This window comes from Dromiciops gliroides, chromosome 1, assembly GCF_019393635.1.
Source record: "Dromiciops gliroides isolate mDroGli1 chromosome 1, mDroGli1.pri, whole genome shotgun sequence".
NCBI classification, from domain to species: Eukaryota; Metazoa; Chordata; class Mammalia; order Microbiotheria; family Microbiotheriidae; genus Dromiciops; species Dromiciops gliroides.
In genome coordinates, this window is record NC_057861.1 from 712,272,667 (window position 1) to 712,288,976 (window position 16,310).

A 16,310-nucleotide genomic window follows, 5' to 3' on the forward strand; every position below is an offset into this window, starting at 1 on the left:
TATTTAGTCAAATCTTTTTTTTTTTTTAATTTGAAAGCTACACTGATTTCTTAGTCATTTAATTCAGCTCCACAGTAAGGAACATACTGCATTATTGTCTCCATTTAAGAGAAACACTTTATTTGAGAGGTGAAAAACAAACAAAAAAAAATAAAGAGGAAAGTAAAGACCAACAGATAAAATGTCTCTCCACATTTATTGACTTTTCTCTAGCTTCTCCAAACAGGGAATGATTCCAAAAGTTGATCATGGGTGTCATATAATGATTCCATCCTTCACCACAATGAAAATCATCTTACCCCATTTGCGGAAGTGTTTGTTATTCTCTGAAATGAACAAATGGAGAACTTTTCTGCCTTAAAGGAGACAAGCTGAGGCATGGTTGACCTTGCAGAGGCCTAGAATGGCCCTACAAATCTCCTTTTTCTTCTTCATGTTTCCTATCCTTGGACAATTAAGAAGAGGAACAATTGTCTGTTTCTTGAATCTGAAACATGAACAGATTTCAAAGTTCCTAGACAGATTAAAAGTACATTAGCTGAGGGGCAGCTAGGTGGCACAGTGGATAGAGCACCGGCCCTGGAGTCAGGAGTACCTGGGTTCAAATACAGCCTCAGACACTTAACACTTACTAGCTGTGTGACCCTAGGCAAGTCACTTAACCCCAATTGCCTCACTAAAAATTAAAAAAAAAAAGAAAAGTACATTAGCTGAAATGGGGTCGTGAGTGGTGGTGGTAGTTACTGGTTATTTAACAAATTGGTGTAGCAGCGATAGTATAATTCAGTCAAGATGGAATTTTTGGCCCTGTAAAAAAGCTATTAACTATAACTGTTCAATCTAAAAAACTTATAACTGTGTTAGCATCTGAAAAATTATAACTAGCTGAAAAATTATAACTGGCTCGTAAGTCCTGCCTTGGTCACCATTTGTGTAAAAATTATATTAACTCATCTTAATCTGTGAACTCCTGGCTGGGTATCTGACTGCTTTTAATTTAATATGGGAAGAGCCAACTGGGAGGCTCCCCCTCCCCCACTGCCTCTCCCAGCCTGATTAGAAAAAGATTAGGAAGCCTCTTTCAATTTAAGCAAATACCAGGGTTTATTGAGGTGAATAAACTTAAAGATAAGGATAACAAAAGTAAAATAAGACCTGACTGCATTTTAACTTTCTTCATAGCTTCCCCTCTCCTTTCACTGCTCTGCTCCTGTCTCTGTAGCTTCCTCCTTCATGCTTGCTCCTACTGCGCCCACTTTCACTACCAACTGACCTCTTTTCCTATGTGTTCACTATGTCCTTTCACTCTTCTTCCACCATCAGCTGCCCCCCACTAACTCTCAATTCTCAGTCCTCTGCAACTGTCAGCCATGCCCGCTCTCTGTAGCCTCCCCTGTTTCAGTCTCCCTTTTCCACTGTCCACCCCCCAGGCTATATAATCCTTCTTTGTCCTCCTGAAAGTAGGCTGACTGCACCCACAAATATCAAGCTAATTCCTTATCAGCCCAGGGCTGGCAACACACTAAGCTAGGGCTAGCCGGGGCGGAGGAAGCTGGCTCATGCCTGAAGCCCTTCATGGTCATCCTTGTTGAGCAGACATGGGCTGGGCATGGGGCATAAGGCTTCCAGGAGGTCAGAAGTGCTGGGGGAGGGGTGCCCAAGGCCAACTTTAGCCACTCACAGTCCCCAAATTGTCTTTTGTTCACCATCCTTATCTGGTACCATTGTAGCTCTTTGATTACATTAGTTATCTTTGTGTTATTATAGAGCTTTAGTTGTAGAGCTGGGAGGGACCTTAGAAGTCACCTAGTTAAACTCTTTCATTTTAAAGATGGATAATATAAAAGATGAAGTCAAAAGAGGTTAAGTTATTTGTTCAAGTTGGCAAGGCAACAAGTGATGAAGCTGGATCAAGTTTTAGAACATCAAATTTTATTTTAATTCATCTGGATAGGGGCAATAGTGAAATTCCATTGTGAATGTTTTATAAGGTAAAATTCTAAAACAACCTTTTGTTTACTTTTACAAACTTGGTTATTCTTATATGATATATATATATATACATATGTATAATATATATAATATGTAATATATAATATATATATTTTTTTTAGTGAGGCAATTGGGGTTAAGTGACTTGCCCAGGGTCACACAGCTAGTAAGTGTTAAGTGTCTGAGGCCGGATTTGAACCCAGGTACTCCTGACTCCAGGGCTGGTGCTCTAGCCACTGCGCCACCTAGCTGCCCCTATGATATTTTCTTAAAACAAGGTATGGTTCACTTACCAACTGCTCCTCTGTGCATATCTGCCACTTACTCACTGCATCACCTTAGCCAAGTACCACTACCTCTCTGGGCCTCATTTTCCTCATCTATAAAATGAGTGGAGGGGGCAACTAGATGGTGCAGTAGATAAAGCACTGGCCCTGGATTCAGGAGGGCTTGAGTTAAAATCTCGCCTCAGACACTTGACACTTCCTAGCTGTGTGAGCCTGGGAAAGTCACTTAATCATCATTGCCCTGCAAAAAAAAAAATAAATAAAAGAGTGGAGTTGGACCAAATGACTCCTAAGATCTATTCCTCCTTTAAGTTATCATCTTATGATCATTATTTATAAACCTGCAAAATTCTCAATAGGCAGTGTCCAACTTACTAGCATCATAACTACTTTTTATGGGGAAAGAAAAGACAAGGAAAATATCTTTCGTCTATTCTCTCTGCCACTTCTGATGGCACCATCATAACAATGTGTTTATATAGTGATTTTTAAAGGTTTGGGAAGTACTTTCCTCATAACTACATCATGAGGTTGGGAGTGAATGTATTTGTATCCCTTTTGTAAGAGAATATTTCATGATATAAAGGGCCCAGGTATGGTTTGAGCAAATTTATCATTCTCTTACTTGTATCTCCCATCCAAGAGTGAAGAAACAGCATTCATTTTCACATCCAAACCTAAGAAAAGTTAGATATGGTACTTCCAATGGGCTGAAATCCTCCTGCTTTATTGATAAAAATGGGGACTATCCACCAAGACCTCCTTCTTTCCCTCTATTCTACAACTCTCAACCTCTCCCATTTTCAGTTCCAGACTCCTAGTCTCTAAGGAAGAGATGGCTCTCATTGTCAAGGTCAATGTTGTGACTTGAGCCCTTGATTCCATATTCTATGGTCTTGTCTAAGAGTTAGCTCTCTGTACAAAACCCTGAATGGTCACAGCACTCAAAAATCCCCTAGGGTTCTACTGGGATTCTGCACATAAAAGTACTATGTAGCTGCAATTAGTCACTGGCAGGCAAGGATTAGTGAATACCTGTGACCTACATAATACATTTGATGACTTAGATAAATTATTCTATACCTATAAACCCTAACCTTATGTGAGTTTCTGGGCTCTATCCCCTAGCGCAGCAGCAGCCAAGGTTTTGAAAAACTACCTATCAAAGTGAAATGAGCATAACCAGGAGAACATTGTACAGAGTAACAGCAACATTGTGTGATGATCAACTATGATAGACAGCTCTTCGCAAGAATACAAATTCCAAAGGACTCATAATGGAAAATGCTTTCCACACCCAGAGAAAGAACTGATGAACTTTGAATGGAGATTAAAGTATAATGTTTTCACTTTTCTACATTTTTTTCTCATGGGCATGACTAATATGGAAATATATTTTACATGATTGTTCATATACAAGCTATATCAAATTGCTTTCTGTTTTAGAAAGAGGGGAGGGGAAAGAGGGGGGAAGAAAAATTTGGAACTTCAAATGTGTAAAAGTGAATGTTTAAGATTGTCTTTACATATAATTGAAAAAAAATACTATTGAAACATTTTTTTAAAAAAAAGGAAAAACTGCCTATTTCCTCAAACCTACCCATTCTGAGTTTTGTTGTTCAGTCATTTCAGTCATGTCCAACTTTCTGTGACCCCATTTGGGGTTTTCTTGGCCAGGATACTGAAATGGCATGCCGTATGCTTCTCCAGCTCATTTTTCAGATGAGAAAACTGAGGCAAACAAAGTTAATTTTTTTCTTTAGGGTCACACAGCTAATAAGTATCTAAGGCTAGATTTGAAGTCAGAAAGAGGAGTCTTTTTGACTCCAGGCCCAGCATTCTATCCACTGTGCCATCCAGCTTCCCCAGCTGAGTATGTTCCCTCAATAAGTTTCACTTATTTTCATTGATTCAGGCTAATATGTCACTATCCTCATTCGCACACCCAAACCCATGTCAAAATACTCTCATTTCTTCAAGCTCTTTCTGGTCAACCAATCTAGATGTTGCCTATAAACACAGTCATCTTCATCTTTAAAATAAAGCAAAACAAAACCATCCTCACAGGACAGTTTCACTCCCTTAAGATATCGTCTCATATAACTATTTTCTGTCATGACTAAACTCTTGCAAAGAACTGCTTGCATGACTTCATTTACTCATTTTTTTAGCAACTTGCAGTATGGCTTCTAAACAAAACTGCTCTATTCTTTTTTTTTTTTTTTTTTTTTTTTTTTGCGGGCAATGGGGGTTAAGTGACTTGTCCAGGGCCACACAGCTAGTAAGTGTCTGAGGCCGGATTTGAACTCAGGTACTCCTGAATCCAAGGCTGGTGCTTTATCCGCTGTGCCACCTAGCTGCCCCCAAATCTGCTCTATTCTTTAACTACCTTGTATTTATTTTGTATCATTCCTATATACTCATATATTTACATGTACATATATTACATTCTTTTTTAAACATAAATAAAAGTATTTTATTGTTTTCCAGTTACATATAAGGATAGATTTCAACATGTGTTTTCGTAGGATTTTTAGTTGCAAATTTTTCTCCCACCCTTCCTTCCCTCCCTCCTCCCCAAGATGGAAAGCAGTCTGATAAAGGTTATATATGTACAATAACATTAAACATATTTCTGCATTAGTTATCTTGTGAAAGAAGAATCAGAGCACAAGGGAAAAAACTCAAAAAAGAAGGAAAAAAAAAACAGCTCAAAAGTAGAAGCAGTATGATTCAATCTGCATTCATAATCCACAGTTCTTTTTTCTGGATGTTGAGAACATTTTCTATCAGGAGTTCTTTGAAATTGTTTTGAATCATTGCACTGCTGAGAAGAGCCAAGTCTATCACCATTGTTCATCACACTATGCTGCTGTTACTGTGTACAATGTTCTCCTGGGTCTGCTCCTCTCAGCAGCTTCAGTTCATGTAAGTCCTTCCAGGTTTTACTGAACATTTCCTGCTCAATGTTTCTTACAACACAATAGTCTTCCATTACATTGATATACCACAACTTGTTTAGCCATTCCCCAACTGATAGGCATTCCCTCAATTTCTAATTCCTTGCCATCAGAAAAAGAGCTGCTATAAATATTTTTGTATATGTGGGTCCTTTTCCCTCTTCTATGATTTCTTTGGGATACAGACGTAGAAGTGGTACCAGTGGATCAAAGGTATAAACAGTCCCATAGCCCTTTGGGCATAGTTCCAAATTGCTCTCCAGAATGGTTGGATCAGTTCACAGCTCCACCAACAATGCATTAGTGTTCCAATTCTTCCACAGCTTCTCAAACATTTATTATTTTCCTTTTTTGTCATAATAGCCAATCTGATAGGTATTAGGTAGTACCTCAGAGTTTAATTTGCATTTCTCTAATCAATAGTTATTAAGAGCATTCTTTCATCTGGTAATAGATAGCTTTGATTTCTTCATCAGAAAACTGCCTGTTCATATACTTTTCCCATTTCTCAATTGGGGAATGACTTACATTCTTACAAATTTGATTTAGTTCCCTATATATTTAGAAATGAGGCCTTTATCATCCTTTATGTCTAAATCTTGACCCCATTTTGACCTTATTTTTGTATAAGGTGTAAGATGTTGGTCTATTCCTAGTTTCTGCCATACTCTCTTCCAGTTTTCCCAGTAGTTTTTGTCAAATACTGAGTTCCTATCCCAGAAGCTGGAGTCTTTGACTTTATCAAACTCTAGTTTGATTACTCTAGTCATTTACTACTGTGTCTCCTGTGCTTAACCTATTCCTTTGATCCACCATTCTATTTCTTAGCCAATACTAAATAGTTTTGATTTCTCCTGCTTTAATAGTATAGTTTCAAATTTGGTACTGCTAGCCCAACTTTCTGTGCATTTTTTCATTTGTTCATTAGTTATTCTTGACCTTTTGTTTTTCCAGATGAATTTTGTTTTTATTTTTTCTAGCTCTATAAAATAATTTTTTAGGTAGTCTGATTGGTGTGGCACTGAATAAGTAAATTAATTTAGGTAGAATTGTTATTTTTATCATATTACCTTGGCCTATACATGAGCAATTGATTTTTCCAATTATTTAGATCTGATTTTATTTTTGTGAAAAGTGTTTTGTAATTGTGTTCATAGAGTTCCGGGGTTTGTCTTGTCAGGTAGACTCCCAAGGATTCTATATTGTCTACAGTTATTTTAAATGGAATTTCTCTTTCTATCTCTTGCTGCTGAGCTTTGTTGATCATGTATAGAAATGCTAATGTGGGTTTATTTTACATTCTGAAACTTTGCTAAAGTTTGCTAATTATTTCAAGCAGTTTTTCCCTTATTCTTTAAGTATATTCTCTAAGTATACCATTATATCATCTACAAAAAGCAAAAGTTTTGTTTCCTCCTTGCCTATTCTAATTCCTTTAATTTCTTTTTCTTCTCTTATTGCTATAGCTAACATTTGTAGTACAATATTAAATAATAGAGGTAATAATGGACATCCCTGTTTCACCCCTGTTAGACACCTTATTGGGAAGGTGTCTAACTTATCTCCATTACATATAATGTTTGCAGATGTAGGTAGATACTGCTTATTTTTTTAAGGAAAGCTCTCTAGTGTTTTTAATGGAAATGAGTGTTGTATTTTGTCAAAAGTCTTCTCTGCATCTATTCACATAATCATATGATTTTGGTTAGTTTTCTTATTGATATGGTTGATTATGTTGATAGTTGAACCAGCCTTGCATTCCTGGTATAAATCCCACCTGGTCATAGTGTATTATCCTGGTGATTACTTGACCTAATCTCCTTGCTAATATTTTATTTCAGATTTTTGGATCAATATTCATTAGGGAAATTGGTCTGTAATTTTCTTTCTCTGTTTTGATTTTGCCTGGCTTAAGTATCAATACCATATTTGTGTCATAAAACAAATTTGGTAGAACTCCTTCTTCACCTATTTTTTCCAAATAGTTTGAAAAGTATTGCAATTAATTGTTCTTTAAATGCTTGGTAGAATTTACTTGTAAACCCATCTTGCCCTGGAGATTTTTTCTCAGGGAATTGCTGGCTTGTTCAATTTCATTTTTTAAAATGGGTCTATTTTATTTGGATTTTTGTAAATATTCATGCATCTCATTTAGGTTGTCAAATTTATTGACATACAGTTGGGAAAATAGTTCCTAATTATTGCTTTAATTTCTACTTCTTTGGTGGTGAGATCACCCCTTTCATTTTTGATACTAGTAATTTTCTTTTCTTCTTTCTTTTTTTTTTGATCAAATGAACCAAAGGTTTATCTATTTTATTGTTTTTTCATAAAACCAGCTCTTAGTTTTATTAATTCCATAGTTTTCTTGCTTTCAATTTTATTAATTTCTTCTTTCATTTTCAGGAGTTCTAATTTAGTATTTATTTGGTGTTTTCTAATTTGTACTTTTTCTAGCTTTTTCAGTTGCATGCCCAATTCATTGATCTCCTCTTTCTCTTTTATATTCATGTAAGCATTTAGAGATAAAAAAAATTCTCCTAAGCACTGCTTTGGCTGCATCTGATAGGTTTTGGTATGTTGTCTAATTATTGTCCTTCTCTTGGATGAAGTTATTGATTGTTTCTATGATTTGTTGTTTGACGCACTCATTCTTTAGTATGAGATTATTTAGTTTCCATTATTTTCAGTCAACTTTTCCATGGTTCTTTAATACATGTAATTTTTATTGCATCATGATCTGAGAAGGATGCATTTACTATTTTTGCCTTTCTACATTTGACTATGAGGTTTTGTACCCTAATACATGGTCAATTTTTGAGTATGTGCCATGGACCACTGAGAAAAATGCATATTCCTCTCTATCTCCTTTCAGTTTTCTCCAGATATCTATCACATTTAACTTTTGTAACATTCTATTCACCTTTTTGACTTATTTCTTATTTATATTGTGGTTAGATTTATTTAATTCTGAGAGGGGAAGTTTCAGATCCCACACTAGTAGAGTTTTGATGTCTATTTCCTCTTGTAACTCATTTAACTTCTCCCCTATGAATCTGGGTGGTATACCACTTGGTGCATACATGTTTAGTATTAATATTATTTTATCATCTATCGTACCTTTTAGCAAGACGTAGTTTCCTTCCTTATGTCTTTTAATTATATCTATTTTTGCTTTTGTTTTGTCTGAGATGAGAATTGCTACCCTTGTTTTGTTTTGTTTGTTTGTTTTTTTATTCCAGATGAAGTATAATATATTCTGCTCCAACCTTTTACCTTTACTTTTTTTTTTCTTTTTGGTGAGGCAATTGGGGTTAAGTGACTTGCCCAGAGGCTGGATTTGAACTTAGGTCCTCCTGACTCCAGGGCCAGCGTACTATCCTCTGTGCCACCTAGCTGCCCACTTTTTACCTTGACTCTTTTTGTATCTCTCTGCTTCAAATGTGTTTCCTGTAAACAACATATTGTAGGATTCTGATTTTTAATCCACTCTGCTATTTGCTTCTCTTTTATGGGAGAGTTCATCCCATTCACATTCATATAAGATTATTAACTATTTATTTTTCTCCATCCTATTTTCCCCTTTGTTTGTACTTTTTTCTGTCTTTCACCCTACTCCTTCTGACCACTGTTTTTCTTCTGACCACTGCCTCCCTCAATCTTCCCTCCCTTCTATCTATACCACCCTTTTCCACTTCCCATTTTGTTTCCTTAAAGAGTAAGCTAAGTTCCTTTATACAAATGGGAGTGTATTTTATTCCCTCCCTGAACCAAATCTGATGAGAGTAAGGTTTAAACAATATGCTTAATCCTCCCTTCTTTCCCTATATTGTAATGGGTTCTTTCTGTGCCTCTTCACATGATATAATTAACCCCATTCCACCTCCCCCTTCCTCTCCTCCCCCTAGTCTCCTTTTATTCTGTCCCTTAAGTTGCTTTATATCATCACATCAAAGTCAATTTAATAACAATACTTTAATAGAGATATAGATCCCAAGAGTTAAAAGTATTATCCTCCCTCATAGGGATATAAATGTTTTAACGTCATTGAACAACCTCCCTGCCCCCCCCCTTTTTTTACTTCTTTATATTTCTTTTGAGTCTTGTATTTGGAGATCAAATTTTCTGTTCATTTCTGGTCTTTTTTTTCAGGAAACCTTGGAAGTCTCCTATTTCATTGAATCTTTTCCCTTGAAAGAGAATGCTCAGCTTTGCTGGGTAGTTGATAATGGGTTATAATCCAAGCTCCTTTGCCTTCCTGAATATCATATTCCTAGCCCTGCGATTTATTAATGTTGAAGCTTCCAGATCCTGTGCAATCCTGATTGTGGCTGTATGATATTTAAATTGTGTCTTTCTGGCTGCTTGGAGTATTTTCTCCTTCACCTGATAATTCTGGAGTTTGGATACAATATTCCTTGAAGTTTTCCTTTTGGTGTCTCTTTCAGGAGATGTTAGGTGGATTCTTTCAATGACAATTTTATCCTCTGATTCTATAATTTCAGGGAAGTTCTCCTTGATAATTTCCTGGAATATAGTGTCTAGACTCTTTTCTTAATAATGGCTTTCAGGTAGTCCAATAATTCTTAGATTATCTCTCCTGGATCTATTCTCCAGGTCAGTTGTTTTTCCAATGAGGTATTTCACATTTTCTTCTATTTTTTCAGTCTTTTGATTCTGCTTGACAGATTCTTGGTGTCTCATGGAGTTATTAGCTTTCATTTGCCCAATTTTAATTTTCAAGGCATTATTTCCTTCAGTAATCTTTTGAACCTCTTTTTCTATTTGGCCAATTTTTTCTCCTATTTGGCCATCCTCTTCTCCTATTTGGCCTTTTATTCCTCTCATTTTGCCAATTTTTTAAAAGAAATTGTTTTCCTCAGTCAATTTCTGTGCTTAATTTTCCAGCATAACTCTCATTTCATTTTCTATTTTTTTCTTCTACCTCTCTCATTTGTTTTTTTTTTAATCCTTTTTGAGCACTTCAAAGAAGGCTTTTTGTTCTTGAGACAAGATCCTCTTCTCACTTGAGTATTCACTTGTAGGCATTTTGACAGACTCATCTGAGTTTGAGTTTTGGTCTTCTCTTTCACCATAGAAACTGTCAATGGTGAGGGTCCTTTTTTGTTTCTTACTCATGTTGCAGCCTATTTTTAAACTCTTAAATTTGAAGTCTGCTCCTAGGGCACAGGGGTCACTGTTGCTAGCTTCTTACAGATCTGAGATGCCCCACTTTCAGCTGTGTTGAACTGCAGATGTGTTGAATTCCCAGCTGAGCCAAGCAGTGCTGAACTGTGCTGAGCCACCCTCCCCTTTCACCCAGGTGAGACAGACCTTTCCTGAAGTCCTCTAAATTTTTTCAAGTAGGAGGATTGTGTCTCTCTGTCTTTTTGTAGATTCTGATAGCTAGCATTTATATTGCTACTTGAGGCTTGTAAAACACCTTAAACCATTATGTAATTTTATCCTTACAACAATGTTGTGAGGCAGGTACTATTATTATCTTCATTTGAGAGAGGAAACTGAGGCACACAGACATTAAATAATTTGTCTGAGGTCACAGAGCTAATTAAGTGTCTCAGGTCAAATTTGAACTCAGGTCTTCCTGACTCAAGGTCCAGAACTCTATCCATGAAAAAGTAGAAAGGTTCGCAAGCCAAGTGATGCACAGAAATACCTACACACATACTTCATGGATAGAGATAGGCATCAATATCAACATTTAAGCAATGGGAAAAATGAAAAGGGAAGCCTTGTAAGAGAGGAAAGGGCAGAATGACTACAGGGTGGGCCAAAAGTCATGAAGGGGTTTCAATATTTAATAACTCCTGTATGTATTGTTTTTAATTTACAATACCATAGCATCACATATAGCATATATAGGAAAGGAATTTACATTATGCATGAAAAATGAAATTGCATCAATAAAGAAATTTTTTTTTAAATCATCATGACTTTTGGTCCACCCTATAGCCATGTTGCCTTGGGCAAATCTCTACATAGTTTGGCCTCAGTGTCCTTGTCTACAGAATGGAAATCATATCTGACCTGCTTCAAAGTTGCAGGTGGGATCAGATGATTCCTTGTGAGTTCGTGAGGCAGAAGGATTGTTTCATCTTTTTGATTTGTATCCCCAGAACCTTGCACCATTACTGCATACATAGTAGATACTTGGTAAATGCTTGGCATTTATTGAAATCCCATGCAGCTCTCAAGTCTATAATACTAGATACCTGGTATTCTTAACTCACAAGGTCATTATGAGAATAAAGCGAGCTCACATGTCAAAGTGATTTATAAAACATAAACTGTAGAGATATGAGAACTTCTCTCTCCCTCACTCTATCCCTCTCAATCTCCCTCTCCCTCTCATTCTTCCTCTTCCTCTCCCCCTTCCCCTCCCCCTCCCCCCTCTCTTCCCCCCCTCTCTCTCCCTCCCTCTCCCTCCCATCCCAAAAAGTGGTGGTGGTATCAGTGGTGATATTATCACACCAACAGGTTTTGGAGCCTAAAGTCAGCTCCTAATGTAATGGCCTTTGGAATCCGGTTCCTCTAGAAACAATAGTCAGACTAATGTGGCCAAATAAAGCATTGGTTCTGAAGGCAAAAGACTTAAATCTTTGCTAATCATTGACTGCCTTTTCCTTAGGTAAGTCATTTTTCACTTAGAGGCAGCAGGGTGGTGTAGTGCCTAGAGCACTAATCTTAGAGTCAGGAAACTCCTAGTTCAGATTCTGCCTTAGACTCTTACTAGCAGTGTGATCTCGGCAAATCACTTTGCCTCTATCTGTCTCACTATCCTCATATATACAATGGGAATAATACCTCCTTTGCAGCATTTTGTGAGGATCAAATGAAATAATAATCCTAAAGTTCTTTGCAAACTTAAAAAAAAAACTATATCAATGCTAGTTTTTATCAGAATAGATGTTATCATTGTTGTTATTGAATCTCTCAGTGTTATATGTAAAAGGAGAGAGGTAGAGCTGAAAGCTCAGAGGTCTTCTCTTCTAATTCATTTATTTTATAGGTGAGGAAGTTAAGGCTGAGAAAAATTTAGTGACTTCCTGAGGTCATACATGTAGTAAATGGAAAAGGTGGGATTTTAATGCTCTTATTTTAAATCCTTTGCCCTTTGTTCTTTCCACTGCACCACAGTGATTGAACCTAACAGTTTCTTAAGTCCCTTTCAGTGCTACATACTATGATATTTGATATTACCTCAGTAAAATCCCCCGCCTTGTATCATGGCATCTCTGGGTATTGGATTTCTACTCCCAGGCTACTATTTAATGGATTTCTTCCCTGTAGGGTAGGGGGCTTTAACTATTTTTTTTGTATCATAGAGGCCTTTGGAAGTCTGATGAAACTTATGGATTCCTTCTCAGAAGAATGTTTTTAAATAAGTAAAAGTCTAGAGGATTTAAAAGAAAACTGATCATATTGAAATAATTTATCAAGAAGAAAAAAACCAAGTTCATATATCTCAGCTTAAGATCCCCTGCTCTAGAGTGTAGCTATATTTATCTAGAGTGTGGCACATTCTTAAGAAGGCATCTGTTAATTAAATTTCAATAAATTGTAATGTGATCAGGGATGTTCATTCATGGCCTATGAGCACCTGGACAAGTTCTCTTATTGAGAGTTTTCCTCCATGTACCTGCAGATGTTTGAAATTGATTTTACAATTAGACACAATACTTACAATGCAAATATCCCTAGAAGAAGTAATATAGTTGCTTAAATGTACTCTGAGATTAAAAAAAAGAGAGACTCTCATGTGAACTTTTCTCCAGGGCAGGTTTTATTGCGCCCTCACAGGAGGGCACTGGGAACCATAAGCAAGGAAGACTTTAAAAGAAGAAGGAAAAGTCACAAAAAAGTGAGGTTTGGGCTCCTCAGGAAAAAGTAAGCCTTTTTCACAAAGTTCATGTCAATTAACTTTAAATGTGAGGATTATGATTTGATTGCAGTTGTTTCTGAACTAGACTCTATAGTTTCCTTTAAAACTATTTCCATTCTTGCTATAGCCTCCATCACTCTTCCCCTAGAAAGGTCACTAAAAGAGTTGGCAGTGCCCATGCTAACTTCTTTTATCTCTATGAGATTTGGCATATTTGGCATCTTCCTTCCTGAGATGGGCCACTGGTTGATATGTTTGCCCATTCATTTCATATGAAAGGCCAGGATTGTTTGTAGATGAAAATGGACACTCCCCACCCCTGCCACACACATCTGAGTGAGTATAAGATCCATTATTGATGAGTAATAGAATCTAATGATATAACCAGACACTGGTTATTGAAATGCATCATTAGGTTGGAAATAAGAGAGCAAGGGTACCAGAGATAAGTGACCCATTCATAGAATTGCTGATTTCAAAGGGAACTCAGTGGCCTTCTTCTCCAATATCCACAATCACATGTCTATCAAGTAGTTGTGTCTTCTGTGCTTGAAGAATTCCAAAGACAAGGAAGCCTTGACTTCTCAAAGAAAGCCATTCCAACTTTAATTTTTAGAAACTATTTCCTGACATTAATCCTAAATTGGCCTTTTTACTACTTTCACCCATTACTCCCAATTTTGTCCTATAGAATCAAAAAGACCTTTAAACCCTTTTCCCCATGACAAGCCATCATTACCTGAAGGCAATCTCATATGTAATTTCATTAACATCACCAAACTTTATTACATATATACTATAAGAAAATCATTATCTGAATTGAAATATGGCATTCCCAATGGCAGGTCTGCATGGAGCTATAACTAAAAAAGTAATGACCAAATTACTTCCTAAAGTTCATGAAGAAATTTAGGGGCACAGCCAGGTCTAGAACCTAGAACTCTAGTCTATTGTACTTTACACTACACTACACATCAGGAGACTTGAATTCATAAATTACAGATCTCAGATCCAACTTTCCATTCACTCACACTAAGTCACATATACCCATTCAGTTGCTTCAGTAACTAAGGTTGTACATTTTGGGTATATCATCTTTTTAGCTTAGCGAAACTATCAAAATCTTACCCCAACATCTCTTTGTGGAATGAAATAAATTTAGATTCTAAAAGGGGAGATGTAAATTCTGACAGGATCTACCCAGCTGGAAAAGTTTCAGGTATCAACTTGGTGAAGCAATCAAAAAAATGTAATCAAGCAGTGGTCAATGATGTGGCTGATACTGAGCTATGTACTAGGGATATTAAGAAGGAAAAAAACAACATAAAATTATGTGTATTCTCAAAGTTCTTACATTCCAATGTCTACCACTGAAAGCCTAGCTAAGGGACTTATTATCTCATGGCTCTGAGGTGATAAATTTTGGGGGGAGGGTTCCATAAATCATTAATATGATATTGTTGACAGGAATATCTACAGTGAATAAATCACAGTGAATAAATCACAGATCCTTCATATATTGAAGTCTATAAAAGATCCAACAAGTGGGAACATTGCTGACTGTTCATGTAGAGTGTTCTTTTCACTCTGAGGTTGCCTGAAAGAAGGGAATGATAGGGTGATTTAGGATCATGAAAAACCTAAATTATATTAGAGAAAGAGGCCTGTTCACAGAAAAATGAGTAAACAAGAAGCCATGCAAAACTTAAGGAGACAGAGAATGAAGTAACAATCATGAGGCCAAATGGGAACTTGATCCATCATCTATATCAGTACATCTCAAATTATGGTCTGGAGACTGCTGGAGATTCCCCAGACCCCTTCAGGGGTTCTGTGAGGTCAAAATTCCTTTCATAATCATACCAATGTATTTAAATTTCCAATACAGTAAATATCAGGAGACATAATCCTCATAAACAAAAGTTTTTAACGATCTTCTATAATTTTTAAAGAGTGCAAAATTACCCTAAATCCCTCAAAACTTGAGACTACAAATCTACAAAATGGTAGGTAGTGTGGCATGGTAGAGTACCTAGCACCAGATTCCCATTCTGACTCTATGGCTTATTCACTTTTTGACCCTGGACAGGCTCCTTAACCTCTAAACTTGAGTCATCTGTCTAAGAGAGGGTATCTCTGATACTCTGAGTCAGTCCAGGGAGGTCTTATACTAATAGGAAGGGATTACAACTGAGCTCTTTTTTTCTTTTTAAATTTATTTAGTATTTTATTTTCCCCAATTACAGGAAAAATGCTTTTAATATCCATTTTAAAAAATTCGAGTTCCAAATTCTCTCCTTTTTCCCCCCCTCCCCACAAGCAATTTGATATAGATTATACGTATGTAGTCACAAAAAATATTTCCATATTGGTCATGTACCACTGAACTCTTGATCTCAATGATAGAAGGAACTCATGAACTTCTCTGTAACATATAGTCTCAGAGAGTTGTCTAGAGAAATGAGAGGTAAACTAAGTCAAGGTAAGGATGAGCTTGTGTCAAGGGCAAGGAATGGAACTAGGGTTTCCTGACTCTGAATCCTGGTCTCTGTCCACTATCCACACAAACTATCATTTGTGCCACAAACCTTCAAAATCAGAAGGATTTGATGTATTGACATATATATTGGAATATTCCAGAAATTTATCAAGGGGGTAAATCACCTTGCTGTCAGAGATGCTGAAGACTTCATCAAATACTACATTTTTTTTTGATAAAAGTATTTTATCATTTTCCAGGTACATGTAGAGATAGTTTTCAACATTTCTAATTTCAAATTTTTCTCCCTCCCTTCTCTCCCTCCCCCCTCCCTAAGACAGCAAGTTATCTGACATAGGCTATATATGTACAATCACATTAAACATATTTCTGCATTAGTCATGCTGTGAAAGAAGAATCAGAGCAAAAAGGAAAAACCTCAAAAAAGAAAAACAACAAAAAATAGAAATAGTGTGGTTCTATCAGCATCTAGATTCCATAGTTATTTTTTCTGGATTTGGAGAACATTTTCCATAATAAGTCCTTTGGAACAAACTTGGACCATTGTATTGCTGAGAAGAGGCAAGTCTATCATAGTTGATCAACATACAATGTTGTTGATACTATTTACAATGTTCTCCTGGTTCTGCTCATCTCACTCAGCATCAGTTTATGTAAATCCTTCCAGG